General features: G+C 44.6%; 1 long non-coding RNA gene across 1 annotated transcript; it reads right to left on the reverse strand.

The window, feature by feature from the left end:
• Positions 1 to 4,340: 4,340 nt before the first annotated feature.
• LOC144503146 (uncharacterized) lies at positions 4,341 to 14,126 on the reverse strand. The gene is made up of 3 exons (XR_013499419.1): positions 13,999 to 14,126; positions 12,980 to 13,082; positions 4,341 to 4,564 (listed from the first exon to the last, which is right to left on the reverse strand). It is a non-coding gene; the product is annotated as an uncharacterized LOC144503146 (long non-coding RNA).
• Between the last annotated feature and the right edge of the window lie 5,263 nt (positions 14,127 to 19,389).

Below are 19,389 nucleotides of genomic sequence, written 5' to 3' on the forward strand. Positions count from 1 at the left end.
TAGAAATTTGATGCTTTGATTTCTAAAATTGGTTTCTACTATTTGTTTTCAGGTTGATGCGTGATTAATTTACTCGGGAGGCTGGATCGTACCCGGGAAATAAAGGCTATAATTAGCAACAAGAATGGAGCATACTGCTTAACAATACAATTCCAGACTAAAGGGTCACTAGGAAGTGCAGTGACCTTTATACTCCTATAGGAAGGCGGAGCCAACCGGAGTGTACCACAGAACAATACCAACAGGTGGAACACCCCAACCCTAACCCCAACAGTAACAAGAGTAACATATGTACAAGTACCCATAGTGATAACCATCTATGGTTCAGTACCCATAGTGGTAACCATCTATGGTTCACCACACAGGTGGTGTTTTATTTCAGCAGGTTGACCAACTGGACAATCAGTGACTCAGGAAGGTAAAGTGTTGGACTTTTCTTGAGTGATTTGATTTGATTTATTACTATCAAATGTATTGGGATACTGTGAACATTATTGTTTCTTGAGCGCTGTACATTCAAAGGATACCATGCATAGGGAAGGAAAGGAGAGAGTGCAGCATGTGGTGTTACAGTCATAGCAAAGGTGTAGAGAAGGATCAACTTAATGCAAGGTAGGCCCATTCAAAAGTCTGATGGCAGCAGGGAAGAAGAAAAAGCTGTTTTTGAGTCGGTTGGTATGTGTCCTCAGACTTTCTTATCTTTTTCCCAACGGAAGAAGATGGAAGAGAGTAAGTCCAGGATGTGTGGGATCTTTAATTATGCTGGCTGCTTTTCCAAGGCACCAGGAAGGAGTCAGTGGGTGGGAGGCTGGTTTGAGTGATGGACTGGACTTTGTTCACGAAACTTTGTAGTTTCTTGCAGTCTTGGACAGAACAGGATTATCATACCAAGCTGTGACACAACCAGAAAGAATGCTTTCTATGGTGCAGCTGTAAAAATTGGTGAGAGTTGTAGCAGACATGCCAAATTTCCTTAGTCTCCTGAGAAAGTAGAGGCATTGGTGGGCTTTCGTATATTGTCACACGGTTTCCACAAAGTGACCTGCAGAAAGTCGGAGATACCCTGCACCATGGGGAAGTTTGGAATCAGCATGTTTGCTCCACCTGCTTCTCTCTGCAAAGTGAGAGTGAAACAGAGTCAGATCTCTTGGAATAGAGACTCGGTGACCTCCCTTACGCAACAATGAACAATAAATTCCCAGGTGTTGCAAATATAACCTGCTGCAACCTGGTGGGAGCCAGGTTGAAAGTTCATGGCCGTGGTCACCTTCATAGCCCCTGACAATGGTGTCCTCACCTTCATAGCCCCTGACAGCTCCCAGGCTGTAGTTGAGGCTGCAGCAGTTGGAAGATGTCAGTGAGCACTCCTTAGTAAAGGAGAGACATACTGTTCCTAATGGGTAGGAGGTTAGAGAATCACTCCCTGAACACTCTAAGCAGATATAGCTACTTACTGGGAGTCCTTCGCCCCCTCCTCCTTCTTCCAGCAACTTGCCCTGCTCTGTGACATCTCTTCTTCCTCCCCGTCACACTCCAGCCCAAGATGGGTGGCAACCTACACCACCTGTATCTGAGAGCAACTGATTTCTGCAGGGATTTTCAGGTCAGAACAAAGTCCTTCAAGATGTGACACACCTTACCCTATCGACTTTTAGCAACTTTTAGGAGCTCTGTAAATCACGAAATACTCCCACAGTTGCAATAACAGTGAGTAGATATCGAGCAGTAACTAACCCGTAAATAGCTTAAAGTTTATTTATTGGTGCCACAAGTAGGCTTGCATTAGCATGCCAATGAAGACTGTGAAAATCCCCTAGTTGCCATACTCCGGTGCCTGTTCGGGTACACTGAGGGGAAATTTAGCATGGCCAGTGCACCTAACCCTGATTTAGGTTTACCCAATGCACCTAAATAGTTGATTAATCCTTAAAGAAAAATGCTGATGGGTAGGGCATTCCTGCTGATGGACGCATGTTTGAATTCATGATGTTAGGAGATGGGGTTAGCTGGAGCGTTGAGCTCCAACATGATGGCACTGATGTTATATGGACGTCACTGGCATCACAATCTGTCTACTCTGCGTACATCCGGCAGACGGTCCGTGAGCGCATGTTAATGCTGTCGCCAAAATGATGTCTGACGCGAATAGTGCAGACGTCTGCATGTACACCATGGACAGCACCCATAAAAGCAAAAATAAAACTGCAGATTCAAATTTCATTGCCTAAAAATATATTTACTGCTTAAAAATCAGCCTTGTGCATCAAAGTCAAATCATTAACCTATTTGTACTGAGATGGGAGAGTTGTTAAAGCTGAACCAGCTAAATTATTGAATGCAAAGTAGACTTCAAACATCAAAGGATGCAAATTAGGAAATTAGGAAGAAGCAAGACAAATTGTGAAACTCTTTTACAAAAAAGGGTAATCATTATAGGGACTGTCACTCAGGAAGGCAACTGACCTGGCCGGTAGATCGCTCAAACGTCAGGGAGCTCACCTGGGCGGTGATCTGGCATAGAGGAATTGGGCAGTATACCCAACTGCTATTGAACCCTACTAGGCCATAACCTGGTGGACTGATTTCCCCTTCAGGGTTGGGCGTGGGCTCTAACCGGGCAGAGCAGGTGGTCCATCTGTTATAGAATCCGTACAAACCAGCATCCCTCTGCAATTTCCATTCCATTAACGGCAATGGTATAAAAATCAGGTCATTTCCATAGTGGATGAATGATCTTCCCCGCCATGAGGTGAAGATGGAAATGTAAATAAATCTGGTTGTGAAGAGATTGGGGACACGCAGCAGCGGTTCAATTAACAAGTGTCAGGACTCTTTGCTCCAGAGTCAGCAAATCGCCTAGCACAGCACACTTACCTTGGGAGAAATTGTTTCAAACATGGGGCTTTACTCCTGTGGGGATGGGGAATGGGCAGGTACAGGCCGGAGTCGTGCCTAGGACACAGACAAGAAGCGGCCACCAGGTCTGTTGAATGCAGATGCGGACTGTTTAACCAGCCTGCCTCAATTCTTTGGGACTCCATCCCAGTGTGTTGTTAAATATTAGGCCCTCTAGCTCTCACCTCTCACCCCCCTCACCCCCATCCTCTCTCCATCCCTTATCCATGCCAACTCATGAGAACCCATTTCCCTACCATCCCCAATGGCCCCTCATATCCCTCTGCCAACCATGCCACTCCACCATTGCCCAATGGCTTCTCACACACTTCACAACAACCCATACACCCCACGAACACCCAATAGCCCTTCATACCCTCTATGCCAACTCCCCTCATCTCCAAGGACCCTTTAAGCCCTTATGCCAGTTTAGTGCCTGCCCATGCCATCCACTGAAGACCCTTTGTCCTTACACTCTCCATGCTCAGACCTCAGAAGCCACGCTGAGATGAAATAAATAGTTACATGTGTTTAACGCAGACTTCATTATATCAAAACATTCTCATTCAAAAAAGCCCTTTCAATGCATTTAAATCACATCAAGTACTTAATCCCTTATAAAACATTTGCATGCATAACCCCACATCAAAGGCAACAAATCCTTTACTAACCTGCTGAGGCTGTGAATTAATCTGTGAATTTATACAATTCCCCCACCAACAACCCTCCACCCCACATCCAATGATAATGACAGATTGTGGAAGCAATCAAGGGGAAATGCTGTACCAATAACTCTCATGGTTAAGTCAACAAACAGCTATTGAAACTGAAAGCACACGTTTTTCTTTTTACTCTAACAGGCCTAGGCAAGCAGGTTCTGTTTTCAAAATTTAAAGGGCAGGGGACTTACAGAATTTGACAACTTGGCAATTCCCCATTCATTACTTGCCCTTCACGAGCACTTAAATCTCTATCATGAAGTTGTGGAACACACATTGTGGGTTGAGGCCATTCCTGTAGCGAATCAGATCAGCGCTGTCCTGTGCACTGAGTTTAAATAGCCCAGTCTGTGTGCTTCATGCACTGCCCCCTACTGGCAAAAGTTGGATCTGCTGGAAATTGAGGTGGGTCTTCTGGATCCAGACCCTGTCCACCATTTTGAAAGATTCCTGGAGTCGCGCGAGTTCCACGTAAATCCAGCCCCATGTGTCTGTGACCAACTGTCCATCTTTCACTGCTATTTCTGTATCACATAAAGTTCATTCAGCTGTTACTAAGTTGACTTTTTATTTGCTTAATTGCTGAACAATAAATAATGTGCAACAACACACATCTGTTTGACAGCCGGATTTCTTTTATATTCACTGCAGAATGTGAAAAATTATTTTTAACAAAACGAAACACGGCCAATTAGTTCTTTACACAATGGCCACAGGAGTTTTTTTTTTGCTCACTTCTAATGAGCAACAGGCATGCCCAGTGCATAACAAGCACAAGGATTTCTTAAGGTCTCATTACAGTGGAACTGGTAAAACAGAAAGCAATCCTTCAGCCACCTTTGAGTGCGCTCGCTCTGTGATTATCCTGTCAGTAAACAGTCTGCTTTTCCAGAATACGCTGCTTCAAATGTTCTCATTTCTAAGATCTCAGTTCCAATGTCCTTGAATGCCTTTGAAACGGAGAGAATAGGGAGATGAACGTGATAAAGATAAATTTATCAACATGTAGAACATGTGCTTCCTTGTAAAATTTAACAGGGTACATTAACCAAATGAGTGATAATTAATTTTAGTTGCATTTCCAGTAAGGTGCAATACTCTCCGTGAAATAATTCTTTATAAGATTTGTATTTATAGAATAGGTCGCTAATGATTCCTCTTTTAAGGGGCACAGCCTTCATATCTGGTAAATCTTGTATCATTCATTAGTCTAACGCACAAGGCAGCAATGTAAATCATATTCATTCAGGGCAGAACCTATTTTGGTCCAAGTGCAGAGCAAACAGAAGGCAGGAAGGATGTATTTTTGTGCCGGTCACATTAATCGAGTGTGGGCGGCACGGTGGCACAGTTTGGCAGCACAGTGCCACAGTGGTTAGCTTTGCTGCCTCACAGCACCAGGAACCTGGGTTCGATTCCTGGCTTGGGTCACTGTCTGTGTGGAGTTTGCATCTTCTCCCCATGTCTGCGTGGGTTTCCTCCAGGTGCTCCGGTTTCCTCCCACAGTCCAAAGATGTGCAGATTAGGTGGATTGGCCACGCTAAATTGCCTCTTAGTGTCAGGGGGACTAGCTCAGTTGTACCAGGGAAGCCTCATTTCTCCACGTTTCCACGGAGCTCGTGGAAAAACAAGCCCTGTCCTCACTCATCACCAACTAATTTATGGATGGGATGCTTCGAGGATGTTTTAGGTATCTCTTTTTTAAATTCATTCCTAGGATGTGAGTGTCACATTTATTGCCCATCCCTAATTGCCCTTGAACAATGGCTCACTAGGCCATTTCAGAGGGCATTTAAGAGTTAAACCACATTGTTGTGATTCTGGATTCACATGTAGGCCAGAATCATAGAATCATAGAAACCCTACAGTGCAGAAGGAGGCCATTCGGCCCATCGAGTCTGCACCGACCACAATCCCACCCAGGCCCCCATATCCCTACATATTTTACCCGCTAATCCCTTTAACCTATGCATCTCGGGACTCTAAGGGGCAATTTATAGCATGGCCAATCAACCTAACCCGCACATCTTTGGACTGTGGGAGGAAACCGGAGCACCCGGAGGAAACCCACGCAGACACAAGGAGAATGTGCAAACTCCACACAGACAGTGACCCAAGCCGGGAATCGAACCCAGGTCCCTGGAGCTGTGAAGCAGCAGTGCTAACCACTGTGCTACTGTGCTACCGTGCCGCCCCCAGACCAGGTAAGGATAGCAGATTTCCTTCCCAGAAGGACATGAGTGAACTGGGTGGATGTTTACAACAATCGGCAACGTTTTCATGGTCATCATTAGACTTTTAATTGCAGATTTTTATTGGGTTCAAATTCAACCACCTGCCATGGTGGGATTTGAACCCAAGTCCTCAGAGCATATTCTGGGTCTCTGGATTGCCAGCCCAGTGTCAATACTGTGGAAATTAAGTTATAATTCTAGCTATGGCCAAATATTTAATACACTTTGTTCTGCAAGAGTTGGGATGCTCACTTCAAATAAAACAATAAATATCGTGAAACGATAGTTAAAAGCAGTTAAAAACTACAGGTGCTGGTATGGAAAAATGAAGCTACAACAATTGTGGAAATTAAGTTATGTCAAAGAACTCTATTAAGTAAGGGAAAATGATTATTAGCCTACTTGGCCTTCAGTGAGGCCCACACTTACGTACTCAGGATGAGAGACTAATCTAACCTTGGTCAGTTTCATAAACACTGGCTTCCAGCTAGGACACAGGATGAAAACAAAGCCAAGTTACCAGGACAATTACCAAATAACAAGATATGATGCTAACGAAGGAGACGGTTTGCTATTGGATAAGAAAGGGCAAAAAGCTATGCTATGATTGGTGGACTATGTATGCAAATAAAGGATTAGAAAGTTGCTCGTTTCTCGTTTGCTGTAATTAACTACAACTGTTAAATATCTGTATGAATCGACACAACACCATAGTGAGATTCACTGTTCGCTGTGTCTATTCTCCTTGCTAGCAGGTTAATAAAAAACTTGAAAGATTTGAATACTCACCGTGCATTATTTGGGCTAATCCTGAACAATACACTGCACCACTGCCCCCCTCACCCCAGCCTAAGGCAATAACTTTAATAACTTAAACAATGGGAACAACACCTCCAAAAATTAAGGAATTGCCGAATTGTTTTGCTTTATGCTCATTTTCCATCTGAGAAAACAATGCAACACATATTAATTTCTATCCCAGGATTCTTCAGCAGTTCCTATGGCAACCAACCAAAGGGACGTCTTTGATTATAAAAAACACCTTCCTGTGGAGCCGTTGGAATATCTGTGTCCCTCTGACTCTACAGGAGTCAGGATCACCGCTCTCCCCATACTGTGCCCTCTCCAACCACTGGGCCACCCTGTAACACTGCCCCACCCCTCCTCCCCACTCCACCCTCCCCATCCAACCCCCCAACGCATTAGCTTCCCCCTCCATTAGCCTAAGGACTGATGACTAAAAGGTGAATGGGCTGATGTTGGTCTCCACATGAGATTCTTGTGGAGGAGGCACAACCAGCTCTGGCAGTGTGAGCTCATGAGACCCATGCACCAATTCCTAGTTTACATTGATCCCTCTTTGTAGCGGGATCCCTCTTTTTAACTCCACTGGGCTTATTTTAGGTTTGGTTCTCCGTTACCCAAACCCCACCAATGCCCGAGTGATTCTCTCTCTCGCCGATGGAACAATGGCCACCTTGCGTCTACTTCACTAGAGTAGCGCTCCCAAGAGAGAGAAAAGGAAACTGCTGCCTGTCCACTACCTGGCAGCCTTTCCTGAGTGGGCGGTTTCGAAGCGCCCAGGGTACCCTCAGTTCTAGACTCCGGAATTATGGTAAGGAATATTTAATATGGTGACTTAGTCAGAGATCATTGGTGAGAAATTGAAAAGATCAAAACGGACTCCAATGGAAGTCAAAGATATATATATATATTTATTAAAACATCAAGGTCAATCATCAAACACCAGGAAAACAACACACAATGCCTTATGCTCTATAAGACTATAGCTATGGAAGGAATACTAAAATGACACACCGGAATGCTTACTTTACACAAGCTTACCAGTGTCTTAAACTATGAAAGGTGCATGCAAAAGCCCCCCCTTTCCCCAAAGCCTCATCCACTATGATGATCTCAGGAACTTCGCGAATTACCGGAGGGTACTCACAATCCTAGTTTAAATTGCTCAGTGGGCTTCGGGCTGCGTGCTGGAGACAAACGAGAGGCAGCAACAGGAGGAGAGAGTGGAGAGTGCTGTCATGCTGGTCCGAAGAGAAAAGAGAGAGATGGCCGGCCTGACCATCCTTTTATATTGTAAAACCTGAATTTTTTTCCTGCCAACTCCGCCCCCTTCCAACCGGCAGTTCCACAGACAAAGGCTTGCTAGTGTTATCTGCAACTGCGATCTTACAGTCCAGAGAGACCAGATGATCCTATCCCAGGTGATGGGTCTCTTGTTGTCCTTTATTGTTCCATTGGAGATCGTTTAATTGTTTTCCCATTGTGGAAATGGGCTTCTCCTCGCTCTGGGACAAGGCCATTATCACTTGTATTGAGTCCAGACCAGGTGTATTGTCTTGCTGCCGGCCTAGTCTGGTGATGTCGTGAGTTCCTTTTTGTGCTGCTGATAACCTAATCAGCAGTCCGTCTGGTTTCTGGCTGCTTGCAATTTTTGGACTGGGCCCCTTCACACACACACACACACACACACACACACACACAGGCTGGCTGAGCTCCCTGGGAAATTTTTGGTCAAGTTCTGCAGCCAAATGTGGCCACTTTCACAGTTCTTTAGGGTTCAAGTCCTTTTCCCAGCTCATAAAAAGGCCTGAGTTGCCCAAAAAACTTACAGGGGCAATGTTACCCTCTCACCCTACAGACTGATGGGCAAGGGGTGAGATTACGAGACAACTGAGAAATTAGGTTCACGCCCGATTTCTCGCCTCTCGCGATCTTGCCGGCATTAGATGTCAATATTTAAATACTATGTTAAATAGCACTTAAATATTACAAATGAGGCCGGGAGGTGCGGGGGGGGGGCGGGGGGGGGGGGGGGGCACGGGGGGCGCGGTGGGGGTGCAGGATTGGCGATCGGTCCGGGTGGAGGGGGGGGAGCAATCATCCACAGAGCCCCGGATAGTTGGGGGGGGTGATCGACCAGGAAAGCCGGCTTTAACTGGGAAAGGCAGCGACAAATCGCTCTGTTCGCAGAGCACAGAAATGGCACCCTCTGCTGCTACCGGCCAGCTTTTGGGCAATTTTGGCCCCACCCACTCCCCCTGCTGGCAGAAACCAAGTTTGGCTTGATTTATTTGACAAAGTCAGGTGTGATTCGATTTTTAAGTCACCTCAAAAAAAGGCACAAATTCCTCCTGTTTTCACACTTGTTTGGCACTTGGAATTTTTTGGTAAGAGCACGTACCCCCTCCCCCCCAGGGTGTTTGCTGATCACACCTCGCCGAATCTTAGCCAGAAAAATATCCTCCCCCTCTTTTTGTGGACTATTTAGTCATACCCCTACAGATCTATCTTGGTTCAAACATAATTGGACCTGCAGATTGCCTACGTCTGGTGCAACAAGACTCGTTTCTCTCCTCCAAAAAAATTTGGAGCCATTCCTGCAGTGCATCTTCATTGTCCAACTCCTCCATTGATTTAAAAGCTACTTCTACTTACCCCTTCTAATATTTCATTCTACGGTTCAATAAGAATTTTTGCTTGATTTTTGTCTCTGTTTGAAATGCCTCGGGATGTTTTTTTCTGCGTTAAAGATCCTAAATAAATACAATCTTTAGCACAGCAGATATGTTAGTGGCCCAAATTTCAACGGGCCAAGCTGAAAGAGGAGATACCAACAGACGACCTCCAACGATTAATTAACATCTTGGGTCAGAATTTACTGTCAAGGTAACAGCGCGTTCAATGTACGCATAAATAACCCAGTAATTTGTAAGGATAAGTCACAACCATGAGTTGCAAATCAACACAAGTTGTTGCCTGTAAATTGACAGGAAATCCATCTCCATATAAACTAAGGGCACCCTTGTGAAAATCTTAACTCCAACCAGTTTTCCACTCGAGGCAGGTTTAGGATCCAAAAGCAGACCTGCATACTCTTTCTCACCTCTGAGGTAAAAATCAAACCCTTTGTGCCGTCTTCACAGTAGAAGACATGCATTAAATGCCAGAAATATAGAGTAACCAAGAGGCTGATTAATAATGAGAAACTTAAAGTAATTAATGTCCTCAGAGAAAATGTGTTAAAGGAACTTAAAGGACTAAAAACTGACAAATCCCCAGCCCTGAAGGCCTACAATCTAGGGCTCTAAAAGCAACAAATGCAGAGACAGTGGATGCGCTGATTTTCCAAAATTCCTTAGATTCTAGGGATGGTCCCAGATGAATCAGCAAATGTTAAACCATTTTTTCAAGGAGAAAAGGAGAGAAGAAAGAAAATGGAAAACTATAGGCCAGTTATCCTGACATGAGGCATTTGGAAAATGATTGCTGGAATGGTTAGCTGGAGTGGTTAACACTGCTGCTTCACAGCACCAGGGACCCAGGTTCAATTCCAGCCTTGGGTCACTGTCTGTATAGAGTTTGCACTTTCTCCCCATGTCTGCGTGGGTTTCCTCCCGGTGCTCCGGTTTCCTCTCACAGTCCAAAGATGTGTGGGTTAGGTTGATTGGCCATGTTAAATTGACACTAGTGTCAGGAGGATTAGCAGGGTAAATGAGGGTGATGGGAATAGGACCTGGATGGGATTGTGGTCTGTACAGACTCAATGGGCCTAATGGCCTCCTTCTGTACTGTAGGGATTCTATTCTATTCTATATTATTCAGGAAGTCGTGACAAGGCACTTAGAAATTCAGAGTATGATCAGACAGAATCAACATGGATTTATGAAATGGAAATTATGTTTGACAATTTTATTTGAGCTTATTGAGGATGTAACTAGTAGCTAGCTAAAGGAGAGCCTGCGGATTTAGTATACTTGGATTTCCAAAAGATCAATAAGTTAAGGGCTAATGGAGTTGTGGGTGATACATTAGCAGGGATGGAGGGTTGGTTAATGGACAGGAAGCAGAGGGTAGGGATAAACAGTTAAGGTAGTCTGTAACTGGTGGAGTGTCGCAAGTAGCAGTACTGGGGCCTAAGCTATTCACAATCTATATTAATGACTTAGATGAGGAGACAAACTATTGAATTTAAGTTTGCTGATGATACAAATTTGGATAGGAATGTGAGGAGAACACAAAGACTGCAAAAAATATTAAGTAAATGCACAAATAGCAGATAGAGTATGATGTGCGGAAGTGTGAGGTTATTTGCTTTGATTGTAGAAATGTAGATTATTGTTTAAAAGGGTGGAATTCTTATGTTAATTTTCAGAGAAACCTAAGTATACTCATACAAGGTGCACAGGAAGTTAACAGGAAGGCTCAGCAAACAATTACTAAGGCAAATGGCATGTTGGCCCTTATTAAAAGTGGTCAGGAATATAAGACTAAGGAAGTCATGCTAAAATGATACAGTCCTTTGGTGAGACCACTCTTGGATTACTGTGTTTTTTTTTCTCTACATCTGAAGAATGATATAATGCCTTGGAAGCTATACAGCAGAGGTTCACTAATTTGGTTCCTGGAATGAGAGGGTTGTCTTATGATGGGTCCATACTCTCTGGAGCTTAAAAGAATGAGAAGTCGGGGCCAATTTTCCTACAGAAAAACTAAGTGTCCAACTGGCAGGAAAACGGGAGATTTTCCTGCCCGTCTTTTGGGTGTAATTAATGGGATGAATTTGCAGCACTCTGTGCTTTGCAGAGTCTGCTGGGGGATTCAGGCCAGTGAGGGGATGGGTCTAATTCAGCCCTAGAGGCCAGCCTCAGCTCGCTGATTGGGCCACTGTGCATGTGCTGACCTGTCAGTAGGGAGATCGGTGCATGCGCACTGGCCCCCCCCATCGCCAGCCTCCCGATCGCCGGCTTCCCTGACCCCCCCCACCCCACCCAGGGCTAGCGCCGACCATTCCCCATGGCCAGCCCGACACCTCCCCATGGCCAACCCTACACCCCTTCCCCATGGCCAGCACCGAGTGTACAGCAGTTCCCCCACCATCACCAATCACCCCCCCAGTAGGCACTGCCTCCTGAGGCTGCGCCCCCTTGGCACTGCCCAGTGCCTGGTGGGCAGTGCCAGGATAGCAGGCTGGCTTTGCCAGGGTGCCATGCTGGCACTACCAACATGCCAGGCTGGCATTGGCAGGCTGGCACAGCCCAAGGGACAATCCCCCTGCCCCCAACATCCTGGGGGGGGGGGGGGGTGGGTGTGGGGGGGCCTCAATGGTCTCTATTCCCACCAGCGAGGTGATCAAGCTTGGTTCCCGTTCAGGGGGACCAGCTTTAATCCCTGCTGGTGGGAACCTCTCTTGGCTGGGGGTGGGGGAGACATTAGCCAGCCCGGACAATACTGTCCCAGACTTAATAATGAGGTGGAAATTGAGATTTCCATATTGTAATCAGCCTCATGCTGATTCCCGGTGCAAGGCTGATTACATTGCAAAGAATAGCCTGAGAGAGTCACGATTGGCTGGACACCAGTCACAAATCCCACTACAGGCCCTCGCTGACATTTCCCGGCCAACTGCGCCACTCGAGCAGAGCAGCAGGCCGGGAAAATCACACCTGAATTGAAACATTCAAGATTCTAAAGGCGCTTGAAACAGCAGGCAGATGTTACTCCCTCCGGCAGGGTACATTAAAACACGGGGGCACAGTCTCAGGGTAAGGGGCCTATCGTTTATGACTGAGGTGAAAAGGAATTCTTTCATTCAGAGAGATGTGAATCTCTGGAATTCTGTCCCCAGGGTGTGTTAAAGGGTGAGATCTACCAGGGTATGTATGGATATGGGGAGTGTTTGGGAAATTGGAGCTGAGGCATAAGATCAGCCATGATGATATTGAATGATAAAGCAGCTTTGAAGCACCATACACAACAAAAATACACAATGCTGGAAAATCTCAGCAAGTCTGACAGCATCTGTGAAGAGAGAACAGAGCTAATGCTTCAAGTCTGGATGACTCTTTGTCAGCGCTATACCATGTGGTCTGCTCGTGCTCCTATGTTGTTATGTTGTTATTTGTGCCCAGATAGCAGAGCGTGGAATAAGGTGCAACTTCACTCACTCTAAGCTGCAAACCCTTCGGGAGGGAGTCGAAGGCAGGGCAAACCAACTCCAGAATGATGCACGCACATACTGGACATTTACCACCTGAGGTGGTGTGAGCCATTATATAATTGCCCTTCATAACAAAACCCTGTTTAAATTTCTCATCCGAAAGTAGGTACCTCCAACAATGAAGAACTCCCTTGGAGCTGCACCAGAATGTTGGCCCATATCATCTGCTCAGATTAGGTCAGATGTAGCTGGATAGCGCCAGGAATATGACCCCTACCACTCACCACAGGAGAGAAAATAAGGACAAAAAAAATTACTTTTCAATTCACATCGAAATGCAGATGAAACGTTTGTGAAATTATGAAAGCTCTTATCTAATTTTCAACAGGCCTGCGTTTAAATTATGAAAGCTCTTATCTAATTTTCAACAGGCCTGCGTTTAATATTTGACGCACAGACAGGAATTCAAAATGATCTTAATTGAAGTATACACCATAATAACTACCTTCAGCTTTACTGTAATATTCAGCATGTATTAATAAAACTAGATAAGCTGAGTATTACTGGAAATCAGCAGACATCCTTCCCGATAAGCAATGAATATATGATTGCAAAACATCAAAGTCTCGTCTAATGAACAGATTTTGAGTAAACTTCAAAGGATTTAATTTATAATGGTCTCAAATTACAGTCTACACATCTTGTCTTCTTTGTTATGCAATTTTTAATTTTTATAGAGAAAGTTCCAGCAAATTTCACTGGAAATGCTTTGCAATCTTTGTACTGAAGAATTAGAAGCAGACTTGATCCGAATTACATGAGCAGCTACAATTGTGAGCCAAGATTGATTCAAGTTTGGCAACAATGAGGCACCCTGGCAGTGTCCACCAGGTGCCCTGACACTGCCAGCCTGGCACCCCAGCAGTGCCCACTGGACACCAGGCAGTGCCATGGGGTGGGGCATGCGGGGAGTGGATTGGATCGGATGATGGAGTGGGAAGCAGTGCACTTAGCAACTGGGAGTGGGATGGGGGGCGCAGGGGAGCTGCACACTGAGCCCCATGGCCCCTGTATCATTCAGTGAGGTGAGTGTGAGCAGTTGAGGATTCATTTATCTTTGTGGAGTGGATGAGGTCATTCATTTCTGGCACTGTAGGTCAGTCCTCTGGTGGAGAACATGGGCACTAACCTCCAAGGAGACCTCCACCTCCGATGCTGCGTTAGTGTGTTGGCTCAGCCTCCCCCTTCCATCCTTTGGGTAAAGGGCCGCCCTCCTGACCTCCATAGCTTTGAGGAAGATCTCCAGGCACGTGTGACTGAATCAGAGGGCAGATCTCCCTATAATTGGTGCGTCATTTCCTCCTTCAATGGTGGATAAGTGTGATGTCCAGGCATCTTTTAAACATGACACCCAGATGTAACAGCAGGGAGCACACCATCCAACCCACCTCACCACAACAAACATTGGGAAGCCCCCGACTGCATAACTAATCAGGCCGGCATCGATTCAGGGTAAATTCCCACCAGCCTCCATGGGAGAAACACTCCCATTTCCACCCCCGTCATGGGACTTAGCCCCGGAATAGAAAATTCTGCCCAGTTTTTCCTCGTATCACCATTGCTTCTTTGGCAATTGCCTTAAATCTGTGCCCTCTTGTTATTCATCCTTCAACCAATGGGAACTGGCTTTCCCTATCTACCCTGTACAGACTCTCATAGTTTTGAATATCTATCAAATCTCCCCTCAACATTCTCTTCTGCAAGGAAAGCAGTTCCAACTTCACTGATGACCTAGTGGTATTATCGCTAGACTATTAATCCAGAAACTCAGTTAATGTTCTGGGGACCAGGGTTCGAATCCGGCCATGGCAGATGCTGGAATTTGAATTCAATATGAAATATCTGGAATTAAGAATATACTGATGACCATGTCGAGTGTCAGGAAAAACCCATCTGGTTCACTAATGTCCTTTAGAGAAGGAAATCTGCCATCCTTACCTGGTCTGGCCTACATGTTACTCCAGAGCTACAACAATGTGGGGTTAACTCTCAACTGCCCTCGAACAACTAGGGATGGGCAATAAATGCTAGCCAGCCAGCGACGCCCAAGTCCCACGAATGAACCATCCCTGGAACCATTCTCACAAACCGCTTCTGCTTTCGAATCTTCCTGAAGTGTAAATGTAAGCCCAGAACTGGACACAATACTCCAATTGATAGCCAGATAACTCAAAAGCTAGACTCCCAATCTATGCTCGTGCTATACAAAATACCTTGCTGTTGTTTGTACAATCTGACCTTGGCACTCTAATATAAGTCATTGTTTTAAGAAAAGGAAGGAGAAAATTCAAGGTAGAAAAACACAATTATCATATAACAACATCACTTTTTTATATTGAAGCAAATGACAAAGTCTGTTAGGATTTTAAAAGCAATGCGATTGACTGACAGGTTGTACTGAATTCCAGTTCAAAATGTTTCAGTTTAGTAGACCAATGAGAAATACTTATCTCCATATCAGAGCATGAAAGCTCATATGAGACAGGGTGCAGTATTTCCCCAAAGATATTGTACTCATCTCCATTTACTGGAAATAGCTTTACAGTTACACGAACCATACATCAATCACATAATCAGCACCATGGAGAGTGCTTATATCAAAAATGAATTACAGTGTTAGGAAGAAGGTAAGGAGCCACCCAGAACTGGGAGCATTTACAGTCAACTTTCAGAAGATTTTTAACACAGAACAGCGGTAATGCCACCTTTGAAGATAGCTTTTACTTTTACATATTAAACAACCTAGAGGCAATAGAAGGTAAGGAATACACAAGAGTAAACTAAAGATGTTCCTGATATATCTGTCATATGGGGGTGGCACGGTGGCACAGTGGTTAGCACTGCTGCCTCACAGTGTCAGGGACCTGGCAGCCTTGGGTGACTGTCCGTGTGGAGTCTGCACATTCTCCCCGTGTCTGCATGGGTTTCCTCCGGGTGGTCCGGTTTCCTCCCATACTCGAAAAATGTGCAGGTTAGGTGGATTGGCCATTCCAAATTGTCCTTCAGTGTCCAAAGATGTGTAGATTAGACAGATTACCCATGTTAAATGCACGGGGTTATGATGATAGAGAGGGAGGGAGGGGGAGGTGGTGGGCCAGGGTAACATGCTCTTTCGGAGAATTGGTGCAGACTCGATGGGTCAAATGTCCTCCTTCTGCATGGGAAGAATCCTATGCAAACAGGATCCAGGTAGATGCAGTAAAAATGTCTATAAATAGTCACATATTCCTCATTTATCAATTAAAAAATTATGTATTTTTTGCAAGCTGCAGAAAATGTTATTGTTGTGTAACGTTGACTAGATTTCATCCAGTTATTCAAGAATAGTTATTTTTGGACATGTACATGTTTTAATGAAATATACTTTTGAGACTTTGACTAGTGCCTTAGAGTGTCCTGAAATTCGACATTTTTCTTCCCGTCTGCAAAATTGGAAGTCAAAACAACAAAGTCACAGAGGATTAAATATGATTTTCAACTATGAAGATGTCTTTACCAGGCCAAATCTATTATGGTTACATTCAAATGTGATGATGGAAGTCAAGTCCTATTTAAAATGACACTGTTTATGAATAACCCCAGCATCATTTTCAACCTTCAATGCAGAAGTTTCAGAGCGTAAGTTAAAATAAAACTACTGAAAAATATCACAGCCTGGATCCTGGCTAGGAGTTAGAAAATAATGGGTTCAGTTGCCATTCTTGGATCTGGAGTACAAAATTTAGGCTGACACTCCAGACCTGTACTGACGGAGCATTGCCCTGTTGGACATACCATTTTGGGTGACACGATGGCGCTGTGGTTAGCACTCAGAGTGCCAGGAACCCAGGTTTGATTCCAGCCTTGGGTGGAGTCTGCACGTTCTCCCCATGTCTGCGTGGGTTTCCTCTGGGTGCTCCGCTTTCCTCCCATAGTCTAAAGAGTCATAGAGTCATAGAGGTTTACAGCATGAAAACAGGCCCTTCAGCCCAACTTGTCCATGCCACCCTTTTTTTTAAAAAACCTCTAAACTAATCCCAATTGCCTGCATTTGGCCCATATCCCTCTATACCCATCATACCCATGTAACTATCTAAATGCTTTTTAAAAGATAAAATTGTACCCGCCTCTACTACTACCTCTGGCAGCTTGTTCCAGACACTCACCACCCTCTGTGTGAAAAATTTGCCCCTCTGGACACTTTTGTATCTCTCCCCTCTCACCTTAAACCTATGCCCTCTAGTTTTAGACTCTCCTACCTTTGGGAAAAGATATTGACTATCTACCTTGTCTATGCCCCTCATTATTTTATAGACCTCTATAAGGTCACCCCTCAGCCTCCTACGCTCCAGAGAAAAAAGTCCCAGTCTATTCAGCCTCTCCTTATAACTCAATCCATCAAGTCCCGGTAGCATTCTAGTAAATCTTTTCTGCACTCTTTCTAGTTTAATAATATCCTTTCTATAATAGGGTGACCAGAATTGCACACAGTATTCCAAGTGTGGCCTTACCAATGTCTTGTACAACTTCAACAAGATGTCCCAACTCCTGTAGGTGTGCAGGTTAGGTGGATTGGCCATGGTAAATTGCCCCTTAGTGACCAAAGATATGTAGGTTAGGTGGGTTGGCCATGCTAATTGTCCCTTATTGACCAAAGATGTGTAGGTTAGGTGGATTGCCCATGCTAAATTGACCCTTAGGCTGAAATGTCATCGGCACGCCCACCCCGATTCCGGGGGCGGGCAAGGCTTGGAGAACGGCATTCTCCGTTAGCCTCGGGCGGGATCGTACAAACCTCGGGCAGACATGCCAGTAAAATTCCACCCTTAGTGTCCAAAGATGAGTAGGTTAGGTGGATTAGCGGGATAAATACGTAGAGTTACGGGGCTTGGGCCTGAGTAAGATGCTCTGCCAGAGGGTTGGTGCAGATCCGATGGACTGAATGGTCTCCTTCTGCACTGTAGGAATTCTATGAATTTTGATGAGCATTAAATCACAATGTGCATTTATAGAGCAGCTTTAAGAAAGTAAAATTTCCCAAGATGTTTCACAGGAGAATTATCAAACAACATTTCACCCCACTCACGAAAGACTATAGTGGGGTAGATGACCAAAATTTGGTCAAAGGGGTAGATTTTTACGAGTGTGTTAAAGGAAGAAATAGGGGTTTAAAAAAAAAGATAGGGAGGTTTATGGTTAGAATTCCAGAGATTATGGCCCAAGCAATGGAAGGCATGGCCACCAAAGGCGGAGTGATTAAAATTGGGGATACATAAGAGACCACTGGAGGATGCAGATATTCCAGTGGGTTGGAGGAGATTATAGAGTTAGGGAGTGTCAAGAAAAGATGTCAAAACAAAAGAAGGCTCAATTTTAACGACAATACCACCTTTGAAAACAGTTTTTCCTTTCTCATATCGAGCAGGCTGGCAGAGACTCAGAATAAAGAGAACAAAAGAGTGAACAGTAGAGGTTCCTGATGCACCTGACTCAAAGTAGGCTTCAGGTAGACAACAGTAAAAGGTTATTTTTATTAATTCCTAGGATGTAAGCTTCATTGGCTCAGCCAGCCTTTATTGCCTATCCCTAACTCCCCTTGAGAAGGTGGTGATGATGAAGCATCTACTTGAAGCACAGCAATCCATGTGATGTAGGTTCCGGAGTGGAAGGATGTAACTAGTGGAGTACCGCAGGGATCAGTTCTTGGCCTGCAATTGTTCACTATTTACATTCATGACCCAAAGGAAGCAACAGAACGTAAGGTTTCCAAATTTGCCGATAATACAAAGGTAGGTGGAAGGGCATGTTGTGATGAGGATTCTGCAATGGGATATAGACAGATTGGGTGACTGGGCAAAAACTGGGAAATGGACTTTAATGTGGGGAAGTGTGAGGTCATGCACTTTGGTAGCAGGAATCAAAAAGCAGATTATTATCTAAAAGCTAGGCCACATGATGAATATTTGCAGACAATAATAGTGTTGGCATTTGGGAAAACAATGATTGAGTTATCCCACCATGACCATATCAAGAAAGTAGGACAATAAATGTATTTATTCCACTTGGCTAAGCCCCCTAACATTCAGATCTTTGGACCGCCAGAGTTCATCCAGAATCGAAACGTTGGCTCTATTCTCTCTCCACAGATGCTGCCAGACCTGCTGAGATTTTCCAGCATTTTCTGTTTTTGTTTCAGATTCCAGCATCTGCAGCATTTTGCTTTTATAGGCGAATTTGACACTCAGCCAAAACTTCATTCACTGCAGCGAGACTGGAGAATCCCAGCTGTGGGCGAGGTTGGAGAACTCTGGTCATTATTTGTCCATGGAAATGTTGCTACCCCATTTTGGTGAAGATTATTTTCCCATCTAGTTATTTTAGCTGCTTAAAAATGTGCATATATATTATCTCAGATTGAGAGAGGGATGAGATGCAAGCCATCGACTTGAAAACTCTATCAGTGATAGGGATTCAAATTTAAGGAGTTATATGTAAAAGGCCAAAATGACTAGGACAAGGCAATATAGCTTTCAGAAACTGT

Source organism: Mustelus asterias, chromosome 13 (genome assembly GCF_964213995.1).
Source record: "Mustelus asterias chromosome 13, sMusAst1.hap1.1, whole genome shotgun sequence".
Taxonomy (NCBI): Eukaryota; Metazoa; Chordata; class Chondrichthyes; order Carcharhiniformes; family Triakidae; genus Mustelus; species Mustelus asterias.